At 44.6% G+C, this 12176-nt stretch overlaps 1 long non-coding RNA gene across 1 annotated transcript in view; it reads right to left on the bottom strand.

The window, feature by feature from the left end:
* LOC309332559 overlaps positions 1–10810 on the bottom strand; it is a 19486-nt gene extending 8676 nt beyond the window's left edge. Inside the window, exon 1 of the long non-coding RNA XR_014152175.1 lies at positions 10680–10810. This is a non-coding gene — a long non-coding RNA (uncharacterized lncRNA). The remainder of the gene's footprint in view (positions 1–10679) is intronic.
* Between the last annotated feature and the right edge of the window lie 1366 nt (positions 10811–12176).

Raw genomic sequence — 12176 nt, 5'->3', positions numbered from 1 at the left:
ATGGGCTTCTGTATCATGGTAAACTCCATTCTCACAAATGTAATATTTTATGTTTCGTATCTATTATGCAAATGATATGTTTGACTATTTGCATGATTGATTCCGCATCTGCCAGTCAAGGAGAGCGCTGGGTGGGAAGCACGACATGCATGCTCCATTCTCTGCCGAATCTCTCTTCTTTCATATCAGGTGATTCTGCCATTTTCCCAAACTTCCAGCCTTACCTTTGCAGAAAATTGCAGAGGAAACAAAGCCAGGATGCTGAATTTTACATTTAACATCCATTTAGAATGCAATCATGTCTACCCAGAAATAAGCCTCACAGAGTTCAGTGGGACTTTTCCCCAGGTAAAGATGTATAACATTGCAGCCTTAAACCCTCACACAGAGCACAGGACACACAGTTCTAAGTGTGTCGTGGGTTTTCTTTTCCTCCCCAGCAGGGGCAAAACTAGGCTTTATATCACCCAGGTCAAAGACCCAATTTGGTACCCTGCCACTCACATTTGCACACACACACACACACACACACACACACACACACACAGGCTGGGAGCCTCAACAGTGCTCCTCAGAAGGCTTCACCTGGGTCAGAGAACCCAGCTAGCACCCCTGTAGCTATGGCACTGCTCCCTAGTAACGTGGTTTCCTTCCCTCACCCCCCCCCCAAAAAAAACCTTTCGCCTTCTTAGCTCTCTAATGTTGTGCAACAGAATGTGCTGGGCAAATAAGTACTCCTACTTGACCCCAGCATAACTATTACACATGCACAAACTGAGAACCTTGGAGCAAGCCTTTCCTGAGTAAGCAGAATTGTGTACTAGGCAGCGGCAAAAAGGCATTTCAGAAGCAACTGTACATTGTTCAACAAGCTCTGGCTGCAGAAGCCAGATCCTTGTCATCACAAACATCCTCCATTGGGAGACGACTTGAGTAGTTAGGAATATGTAGTCTTGCAGTCCCTGAATGTCTTTCTTTTCCAGGACGGTAGAAGCCTAGCGAAACCAGTCTTCTTGATACGATACAGTTTTGCGGTCACCCCAGGCTGAATTTTTGAAGCCTCCTGTATTTGGGGGAATATTTCATTGTTAATACATGATCCACTGCAGAACACCTCTGTGGACATTTGCCCTGGATTTCCTGCACTTTATAAGGCGTCCTAGGGTTCAAAGTAGGATGTTGGCAAAGGATCTGCACTTTTCCTTTGCGCCTCCAATATTGTGGGAGGAGGCACAGGGAGGATTGCAAAACGTGCTCCCTGCTTCAACCTTTGATGCTGCAGGTTAAAGGGGAGTGCAGGAAGGCTTGCAAAAAACTTCCCAGGATAGCTCAGTCAGTAGAGCATAAGACTCTTAACCTCACAGTCTCAGGTTCAAGCCCCACGTTGGGCAAAAGATCCCTGAATTGCAGGGCGTTTGACTTAAATGACCCTCTTGGTCCTTTTTAACTCTACTCTTCTATGATTCTAAGAGGGAACCCTGGAAACCACACACACACACACACACGAAAGATCCTCGGGGCACAATTTGAAATCCACTGATGGCAAGCAAAAATGGCCTTTGGTTTGGACTCAGTCTGACCCATATGTTTCCCTCCCCTTAAGGTTTTGATCTATGGGCTTCTTTTAAAATGAGGCTGCATTTTAAATCGCATTTTAACCTGTATTTTAAATTACCTTTTTGCCCTATTATGTTTTTACTGTAATTTTACTGGTGTTAGCTTCCCTGAGCCCGGCTCTGGCCGGGGAGGGTGGGGTATAAATAATAATAATAATAATAATAATAATAATAATAATAATAATAATAATTACAGCAGGAGGCACTCAAGGAGGAAAAGACGATGCATTTGATGGTGTCTCTGATTTATAAAATCAAAGTTGTTCACTGGTGTTGTTGTTTTCTTGAAAAAGCATCCTGTGCACTAATACTTGGAGCATGAGTTTGCTTTTATAGCCAAAATGGTACCACGCAAAGGTGGCTTGCCAGAGAGGAGACAGAGCCACAACACTAGCTTCCTCTCAGGTGGGTCACTGTTGCTTACCAGGAGGGGCGGCCCAGGTGGCTGCAAGGTCAGCGTGGTGCAAAGCACCACCAGGTGCGCCAGATTTGCATCCTTCTGGTAAACAGCAGCAAGCCAACAGCTTGCTATCTCCATCAAACCTCTTTTGGTACCATCCATGTGAAAGAGGAAGGAATCAGCAATCTTAGGGGAACCCCAAAGTTAGTAGAAGTACTAAAAAAAGAGAGAAAAGGAAAAGGTTTTTTTAAAGGGGGAGGAAAACCTTGATGAGGACCGGTGGCACGCGGTGAATTTTTTCGTAGGGGAACAGTTAGGGCCAGAGGTGCCAGCTTGCGAGAGCTATTGGAGGGGTGTGGCTGGCTGATGTCACTCATGTGAGCATTGCACCTCCCTCCCTCAGCCAAACAGAAGCTTCCCAGGCTTTGGAAAGGAGTTGCAAGCTTTTAATACTAGAATACTCTAATTTACCCAGAACATTTAAGGAACTCGCCTAGTCCCCCTAGTCCATTGACCACAAGCCACTGATGAGGACCAAACATCCTGGCGGGAACAGAATGGGAAAACGGGAGGAGGGGAATGGAATATCCTGCAGGTGGTGATAGCCAGCTGCCTGGAATCAAGAACATGAAACATTTCCCATTGCAAACTTTTAGTGCACCTCACTTGTGGGTTTGGGGTTTGTTTTTAAAGGAATCTTAATGGACAGGTGCTTCTAACAGCTCCACAAAAGACAGAAATCCAACCTCTACAACTTTTCCTATCACCCTGTTTCTGTGCTGCAGAAAATATTTACCTGTTGACTTGCTGCAACTCAGCAATCAACAGCTGGAAATAAACAGCTGTGGCTACACTGATCACTGCATCTCTTACTCTTGGGAAGGATTTGCCTGCTGATAACCCATGGAAGAGTCCCTGACCATTCAAACAGAGGCAATTGGGAAAGCTGCCACCAAAATGTAATTTAAAACAGAAATTCACTACTGTCAAGTTTTGATTCCATTATTACATTGCAATGTTTTAGACCCTGTGGCTTTTAGATTGTAAAGCCATATGATGAGCCAAGATGAAAATGTTTTAGATAACTAAGTAAATACAGAGACATTCAAGGCAATTTCAGAGCTCTTCTTTACAAGGAGAATTCAGAGGGTAGATAGAGACCTGTTGCTCCACTAAAACTATTTAGATCGAGTCATTCAAATGTATCTGAAGCTGTGCATTGAAATGGAAAGCTCCACAACCCATTGTAGCTCTTTTAATGGCCGGTAGATGGCAGAAGAGATACAATCTCTTTCCCAGCCTTTTCATAATACATTGGCACTGTCTGGCTCCATTATCCTTAGAGCGTAGGGCAGAGTGTACAGACAGAAGTGTTAAAAGGTCTGCTTTTTTCTCCATACTATTGCATGTTGTGTAATACTTGAAGACTGGCATAGCAGCCTCAAAGGCACACTTAACCTCTGAATGTGAATTGCAGTGCAATTGGGAAATTCTGGTGTACCAAATGTGTCACCTTACTTGCCACTTCAGCAGACCCTCCAAGTTTCCCTATTATTATTATTACTATTATTATTAGCCAATGCTTCTCCAACTACATCTTTAAAAAAACATTTTTGCAATAGCACTTAAGTGAGAAAGTGGTGTAAAGCTTATGTAATGTAATGTTTCTTTTAAAAATGCCCCACTGTCTGCACTGATCTGTATTGCAAGGGAAGGCGAGTTCCCGAAAATGTCTGGTCCGCTGCCTCACCCCAGAAAGGGCACTGTTACCCCAAGGGTCCTCGCTGAGAGAAGAGTTTCTGACCCTCACTAGCAATTTACAGCGGTGAAGTCTATATTTCCTTTAATACAAAGGAGACAAGCTTCATGGATAGTAATCAGGTCATCATGCTTAAACGCATAAGCTCTTTGGCACTAAATAAATAATGGGGTGTATGTGTGTTCCTCTTGGAACTTTTCATTCAACATCCCCTCAAGTAAACTGTGTCTCCATCTTCTCCAGCTGCAGCAGGTACGTCAAACCCATTGGTGTGGATGGAACAGAGGCTCCATCTGTACCTTTAAAGCAGGAGTTCAGGGATAATTTTTGTCCTGCATCTTTGCTTCTCGATTTGTATTGTTATTTTATGCACTGTGACTTGCTGTTATTTTTATAGTTTAGAAATTATTGTCATTGTTAAGAGTGAATTTCTGTTTAATTATTATTTGCTGATATTCAATTTTACTGTGTGCTATTATATTGTAATGAGTTACTGAATATTACTTTATTTGATACAGGTTGTTTATTTTAAAGTTATGTTTTTATTATTACATTTTTGAATTGTATCAGATCTGTTATAAGGTGTGTGATCTTTGTTGTTTCTTCAGCTTGTGTATAATAATATAGAAAAGCATTATACAAATAATAATAATAAATTTTTATTTATATCCCGCCCTCCCCAGCCGAAGCCAGGCTCAGGGCGGCTAACAACAATAAAATAATACAACATTCTAAAATCATTTCATTATAAAATTAATTCAAATCAAATTGATGGCAACCATTGGGCTAGAGTTCTGTGAAGATTGCCAAAGGAGGGAGTCAGGCTGTGCCCTGACCAAAAGCCTGGTGGAACAGCTCTGTCTTACAGGCCCTGCAGAAAGATGTCAAGTCCCGCAGGGCCCTAGTCTCTTGTGACAGAGTGTTCCACCAGATCGGAGCCACAGCCAAGAAAGCCCTGGCTCTGGTTTTTTTTAAAAGCAGTGTTAGGCCGCTTTAAACAGTCATTCGTGGCTTACCTCAAAGAATCCTGGGAACTATAGTTTATTTGTTTGGAGACCTCTATTCCCCCTATAATTCCTAGAGTGGTTTAACAATTAACCCCTCTTTGCGAGGAAACTGTAGCTCTGTAAAGGGGATAATAAACAAACTACAGGGCCCAGGATTCTTTGGGAGGAGCCGTGACTGTTTAAAGTCATATGGTACTGCTTTAAATGTACAATGCATGTTATAGAAATACCCACAGGGAAAAGTCCCACATCTCGAATAGTGAAAAAGGCGAGTTGCAATTCCACTTGTACGTTACAGCAGAAGAGCAAGGGTTTCTTGCTCCGTTCTGGAAGCAGCTACCGACTGCTAACGTGCTCTTTCTAATTTGTGGTAGAATTCAAACAAACCTTGAATTTTATCTTTATTTTGCTTAAAACTGCAGCCGAGCACACTCTGGGGACCAGATTATCCTCCCAGTTTTCCAAACAGCCTCTGCTTCGCTGACGTCAAATGGGCTGCTATATTCTACGCGCCAACTGGGTGCATCAAGCTTTTTAGACCCTTTAAGGGAATAAAAAATTGTTCTCATATATATATTTCCATCAAGGCAGCACTTACTGATCAGGAGGCCTGATTAAGTGACATTGCCTGCTTATCTATCTACAGACAGATAAAATAAAATGTGCATTAAAAGAACAAGATGGACAGTACGTAAGAAATTGTAATGTGGGAATGACGTAAGTAGAGGAGTTATGGTTTGCATACAAAATGTCCCAGTGCAAATGTGCTGGCAGGACCACTGGGTTGGCTCCGTTGGTGTGTTTGCACCGCACCACCCTTGCCACTGCCTCTCCTGGTAAACAGCAGTGCCTCACCTGGCAGATCAGAGAACTGCTTTCACCCCACCGTGCTGCCAGTGGGCGTGCAGTCTTTTGTTGAATCTTACAAGGAGGAGAACCTCAGATCTGAGGATCTCAGCCAATGGGCAGATTCACATGGGACGTAGCGGTCTTTCAGGTACTCCAGCTTCAAACCCCTTTAGGACTTACAGGGGTCAAAAGGAGCTCTTGGATACTAGGCTGTTGAATGGGACTCATGTCGTAAGAACCTGGCAGCCGACACGACATGAGTCCCATTCAACAGCCTAGTATCCTGAACCTGGTGCAAGTGCCTGATGCCTTTTCAAAGGCAGCCCCACATACAATGTATTGCAGTGCTAGTCTAAGGATGTTACCAAAGTGTCATAGGAAACTGTGGCCAGATGATTTCTTTTCCAGAAGAGCATGCTCCTTGTCAATCAACCAACTCAAATTGGTATAAGGCACATCATGCTACAGCTGTCAAACTGGCTCTAAAAGCACCCTCAAGCTGCAAACCTGGTTTTCAAAGAGTATTGCAAACTACTCCACAACAGGCCAGGCACCATTGTTATGGTCTCATCAGCCATCTTATAATACCTTTTGTCTTCTTCAGGAATTATTACCTAAAGAGGCAGGAAGGCTGGGGGAACAGGTTTAGCCTCACCCACAGGGCCACATGATTTCTTCCAGCCCCTCATGCGATGGAGTAAATTTCTGTAGCAGGGAGTCTTGCGTATCCAATGGAGACTCCCTGTGCAATCGAGAACCCTGGTCTTCAGAACCCTGCATTTGGAACATTATCAAGACTGTTGATCAGATTACACCTCCTTGCCCAAATCAACTCACATCTCAATGCCGATATTCTCAGGGCATTGTTTCTGCAAACACATGAGGCTGAGTGTTTCCAGATGTCCATCCATATTTGGAAAATACACACACCATCTCAGGTTACCGGAATCTCTAGCCTGAGTTATCTGGCCAGTAAGTTCATTCCCTTGAAGAGATATCATAAAAGTGAAAGAACTCATTGCAGTGTCAGCCAGGGAGTATCCTGTTTTCTGCTTTGCACAATTTTAAGGCCAAAGCAGATTTATATCATTCATCAGTGTGTTTGTGTATATATGTATACATGTATATACTGTACACCTAAATTTAATCATTCTGATCTGAATTGAGGCTGTGGCATAAGGGAGGAGGAAGTTAATCCATTGCCCTGATGACAGTCCTAATCCTTAGAGGAGACCCCACCCAGTTGCTACTTGCCTTGGGGGCAGCAATGGGCAGCAATGGGAGCTTCTCTCCCAGTGCAAATACCAACTGGAGGGGGGCCCAATATGCACTGAGAAAGCAGCAGAGCAAGGGTTAAAGCATGTCCCGCTGCTGCTTCCATGGTGAAGCTTAGCATTTGGGACAAGGAGCTACACGAGTACTTTATTGTCTCTCTCTAACAAGAACAGACACCAGAAACATCTGGTGCCACCTAGCGACTTAACTACCTACTGATTATTCAAGAATCCGAAAGAAATGTAAGGTCTTAAATCTGCAGGCTTTCCAATCCCATGGGTCAGTGGTTTTCAACCCATGTGCCGTAGCACCCTGGGGTGCCTTGAATGATGGTCAGGGGTGTCATGGGCAACACTGGCCTCTGGCCTCCTTTCCTTCCCTCCATCCTCTGATGCCTCCCAAAGGCAGGGAGAGACATCCCAATGGTGCCTCTGGGGCTGGCCAGGGGGTGCTGATTGCCAGGAGCTGAGGCAGCCTTGGAGTAAGCAAGCAAGTGGGTGAGGGAGCCTAGCCACCCAGTCCACCAGCCCTTGCAGTTGGGAATGGACAGACAAGTGGGAAGCAGGGCAGGCAGGCGCTGTGCTGGCCTTTCTTGTGCTTGCTGTGTGCAAGGCCTGCCTGGGAGCTAAGGGCCCGGTGCATGCAGGCCCAACAGTAACCTACTGCTGCCACTGCTGTCTCCCAAGGTAAGGTGCTGGCCTCATGTTCACTTTTGGCCAGTCTCTGTTGGGGCACTAAGGCTGGGGGCCTCTTCTTCCCAGACCCCTGTGGGGCAGTGTGAGGAGGCACCTCTCTTTGGGGCAGGAGGTGTGTGGCTCAGAGATCAGGGGCAGCAGCACTGGCTTCCCATAGAACTCCCAAGGAAAGGGGAGAGGAGAGGAGGCTGAGGGAACACTCCACAAGGGAGGGTGTTCAAAAAAGGGTGAGAGGCTGCCAGCTCTGCAGGCAAGGGGTGACATAACTGGGCTCCTGAGCCCCACAGGGGTGCCGCAGAAAGAACGTAGTTGTTCAAGGGAGCCGTGGACTCAAAATGGTTGAAAACCTTTGCCACAGGTATCTGGTTGGCCACAATGAGAACAGGATGGTGGACTAAATGGACTTTTGGTCTGATCCATCAGGGTTTTCTTATGTTGATGCCCCTCGTGTTAGAGTATGTGTGCGCCATCCAGCCTGCCTGCCCTGCATCCCCTAACTTAGCCTGTTGCCCTCAGATACACTGCTGTCTCTTTGCCACCGTTGGAGGAAGTTTCAGCTCCCGGTCTGATCGACTTTTGTACATGGAATGCGAGGAGGCCACCATCTTGTCCTTTGCCACAGGCAACACAATGTCTTGGGGCTGGACTGGTTACCATGTACACTGATAAGCTTGCACACCATTTTGTGACATTTTGGTTGTCCTCATAAAAGTATCACCCTTCTATGGATTTTCGAATGGATAAATGTGTCCTCCACAACTTTGTCACTTTAAGAATTCATCTAGACTTATCACCACATGTTGTGGTAGTTACTCCTCTAAGTTGCTTACCAATAATGTGGAAAAAATACTTGCTCTTGTCTGTCCTGAGTGTACTGGCCCTCACTATTATTAATTGTGAAGGCAGAAATAAAACATTGAGATTCCTCTTACTGATTGCACAAGGCACTGTGAAAAATAAAAATAAAACTACAAGTCCCGGCTGATGGTTTGCCGTCTAGTCTTGTTAACCAAGTTATGTTAATCTACAAATGGAAAGTTTAGTGCTGTTGGGTCACTTTTTAATATATGCTTCTAGAATTGCCACCTGAATGAGAAGATGTTATGTCCAACTGAGCATATAAAACATATATCTTTGCAACTCCACTAATTCTCTATTAGTTCTAAATGCAGAGCAGTGCAATGTCCCTGTTTTGTTTCTGATTTATCTCTAAAGGTTTAGTGCTGGGATCCACTGCACAGAGGCTCTAAGAACAAGATGGCAATGGTTGTTAGGAGTGCTTCATTGCATTGGTTCTTATGACCCTTAAACGATAAATGAGTATTCATGTTGTAGGTGAGGGGTTGAGACCAAGAGATTGTAGGGTGCCTAAGGCAGTACAATCCTATACAGTAGAACCACGGGTTGAGAACTTAATTCGTTCTGGAGGTCCGTTCTTAACCTGAAACTGTTCTTAACCTGAAGCACCACTTTAGCTAATGGGGCCTCCCGCTGCCGCCGCAGCGCCGCAGCACGATTTCTGTTCTCATCCTGAAGCAAAGTTCTTAACCCGAGGCACTATTTCTGGGTTAGCGGAGTCTGCAACCTGAAGCGTCTGTAACCTGAAGCATCTGTAACCCGAGGTACCACTGTACATGCCTCAGAGCATTGGAAGACTGCAACAGCCCAAGGGCCTGTCCATTCTCACATTGGCCAATCAGATGCTCATGGGAAGCCCACATACTACTCAAGAGTAACACAAATCGTTTCTCTCTCCAACTAAAAAAGTGAAATTGCTCCCAGCTGCAAACTCCGGGAGCAGGGTTGTGAAATTTGGTCACCAGCATTTCAAGCCGGTCCTAGCAGCTGTTCAAAGCCGGTGTATTTCCATCTTCCCATTTTCCATCCAGGGTAGGAGAACGTTGACACACATCCTCCTGCCACCAGCTCCTGCCTTTTTGCTGCTGGTCACCCATAACCCAGAGCAAATATTCTTGCTTCATTTTCCCACTTGGAGATGAACAGCTGGTTTTAAAAAATGGGAGAAAAAAATGCAGAAGCAGAACTACCCATGTTGTGTAAGTCACTGTTCAACTCTCTTAGGCCATGCACACATTGAGAAATCAGCTATTAGCTCAAGGCCACATGGCAGCAAGTAATATTTTCTGCAGAAGATTAAATAAGAGTGTTCTAGTGCCAAAGGACGAGGTCAGATCCGATATAGGCATTTGGAGACACAGATCAAGGAACTCAGTGGCCTCTATGCCTTCCCCTACCCCTCAATAATATACAGGAGCAGGAACTGACCAGCTGACAGGCTGTACAGATTAAGTACTGGATGAGGCCCATGGAAGGACATACCTCCTTGGCCACCCCAAACGTCGACATTGTGCATTCAAGAACAAAATGTGTAAATTAAGTTGGCAATGTTTACAAGTATATCCCCATATGTTTTGCTTGGAGAAGGGACCGCAAAGCAAAGGCTGAGCAGGCAGGATTTCTGATCCCTGGCAACTCCAGTTAAAAGGGTCAGGGAGCAGGGGTCTCTGAGACCCTGGACAGCTGCTGCCCGTCAGAAAAGACAATACTAGTCTTAGCTAGTACAAGACAGTATTCTATAGTCAGATTTAGAAAAGATATACCTTGCAAAGGGCAAAGAACAAACATAGCAAAAGTGGAAGAATGCTGAGTTTAGGAAGCCAGGTTAGGAAGTTTAGGTTATGTACTTTTTTGTGGTTTTATTTGTTTTTTCCGGCTGCTTTTGTTATGTTGTAATTATGTGTTTTTTCCACACAAGCCATCTTGAGCATGCTTTGAACCAAGCACAGGTGGCATATAAATAAAATGATTGTATGCATATATGTAATGGTAAAGTTTCTAACAATCCCAGTCTTAATTAGCACATGTTGACATTTGCAGCTTTGCTTGCTGTGCGGTGGATTGGAGACAATCCAAAAACTAAGGCTGGAAGTAGCTCAGAGCAGAGGTAATGAGTTATAATCTTCTTATCTGACATGAGCTGCTGAACAACCTGCCTTGGAAAATTACTGATATGAGGGAAAACCTTGCTGTTTTAGCATGAAGAAGAGTTATGTCTACCTTGGGAGTCGCTTGGGGTAACTGGTTATCATGCTTTCCCATCAGTCTATGGGGCTTGTGGTTTTCATGCTGCTTGCATATTCCGGATGTCTGGAAAAAAGCAAAGCCGAACAAAAAAACAAAATGAAGATCTGCTTAGGCAGAAGCAGAAAGATTCCACTGGAAGGTTTTATTTCTTTTTCTTTAAACAGATAACCCCTGGCTATATTGCAAGACGCTTTTGAAAGCAAAACTGAGCACTACAATGCATAGTTTGGCTCAGCCCTAAGAAAAGTCCTGCTGGTTCAGACCATGGGTGCCAACTTGAATAAAATATGGGGGGGGGCAGATAAGCCCCACCCTGCATAATTGACCACAAGATGCAATGCACACACACCATTTGAATGGCAATGCCCACCTGTTAAGTTGTGGGTGAACATATCAGACATCACAGCGGTTCTTCAGACAGCTCTTGTTTATTCACAGGCCAGAACAGAACTTATCTGAAGGGTTCAGCCAACCTGCTTATATAGTGCTCAACTACAAAGCAACAGTAACAACTTTCTGTAACTATCCAATCACTGAACATCACTTTCAATTCCTTATTTGCATATGAGGACCTGAGTGAAAACTATCTACAGTATCCCCCTGCTGGCCCAGGGTGAGAACTTCAGTACATAACACCATCAACTTTGGGGACGGAGAGGTCCCTTCAAATATTTTACAGGGGTGGGGGGTAGAAGGGACCTCGGGCCCTAGGAGTTGGCTCCTATGGGTCAGACCAAAGGCCTACCTAATCCTTCTCCCCACAGGGGCCAAGTGGAAAACCATATACAAGCCACAATGACATTGTTGGCCTCCCTCTGTCTCAAGAGAGAATGGAGTATACCTCTGGGGGTGAAGTCAAACTGCTGCATTAGTAGCACCAAAATGACCTCCCTGGGGTGCAAGCCTGGGAAGGGTGTATGGAGGTCCTGGGCTGCCCAGATGACAAGACCGCACTCTTGGTCTCACTGATGTGGTCCAGAGGAAAGCCTCGAGTAAGCAAGCAAGTGAGAGAGCTCAGTCATCCAGTCTGCCAGCCCTTGCAGTTGGGAATGGAGGTACCAGTAAGTGTCTGGTGCTGAAGAGAAGCCTTTCCGCCATGCAGGCCCGGCAGCACCCACTGCTGCTGCTTCTGTGGGTATGTTTTGTTATCTGAAATTAAAAATCAATAATATATATAAATATATAAGTCACAGGCTCAGGGTTTTGTTGTTGTTTTGTGTTGCTGTTGTTTTTGAGCAGGAACACAGGGGAACTGAGTTCCCTTACATTTTTAAAATTAAATGGTTATTTCTTATTTATTTCTCTTTTTTATATTTATTGAATTTATATACCGCCCTGTACCACTTATCTATATAATCAATAATGTTGTGACCTGAGCCAAAAATCCACCTCAATAAAGTTGTGGCCATTTCTAGTACCAGATCATTGTCTGCTTGAGTTTATTAATCACTTCTTACATTTAGCCACTGT

The sequence above is a fragment of the Podarcis erhardii genome (assembly GCF_964252035.2).
Source record: "Podarcis erhardii genome assembly, chromosome: 17".
Classification (NCBI taxonomy): domain Eukaryota; kingdom Metazoa; phylum Chordata; class Lepidosauria; order Squamata; family Lacertidae; genus Podarcis; species Podarcis erhardii.
This window is presented reverse-complemented; position numbering and strand designations above follow the sequence as displayed.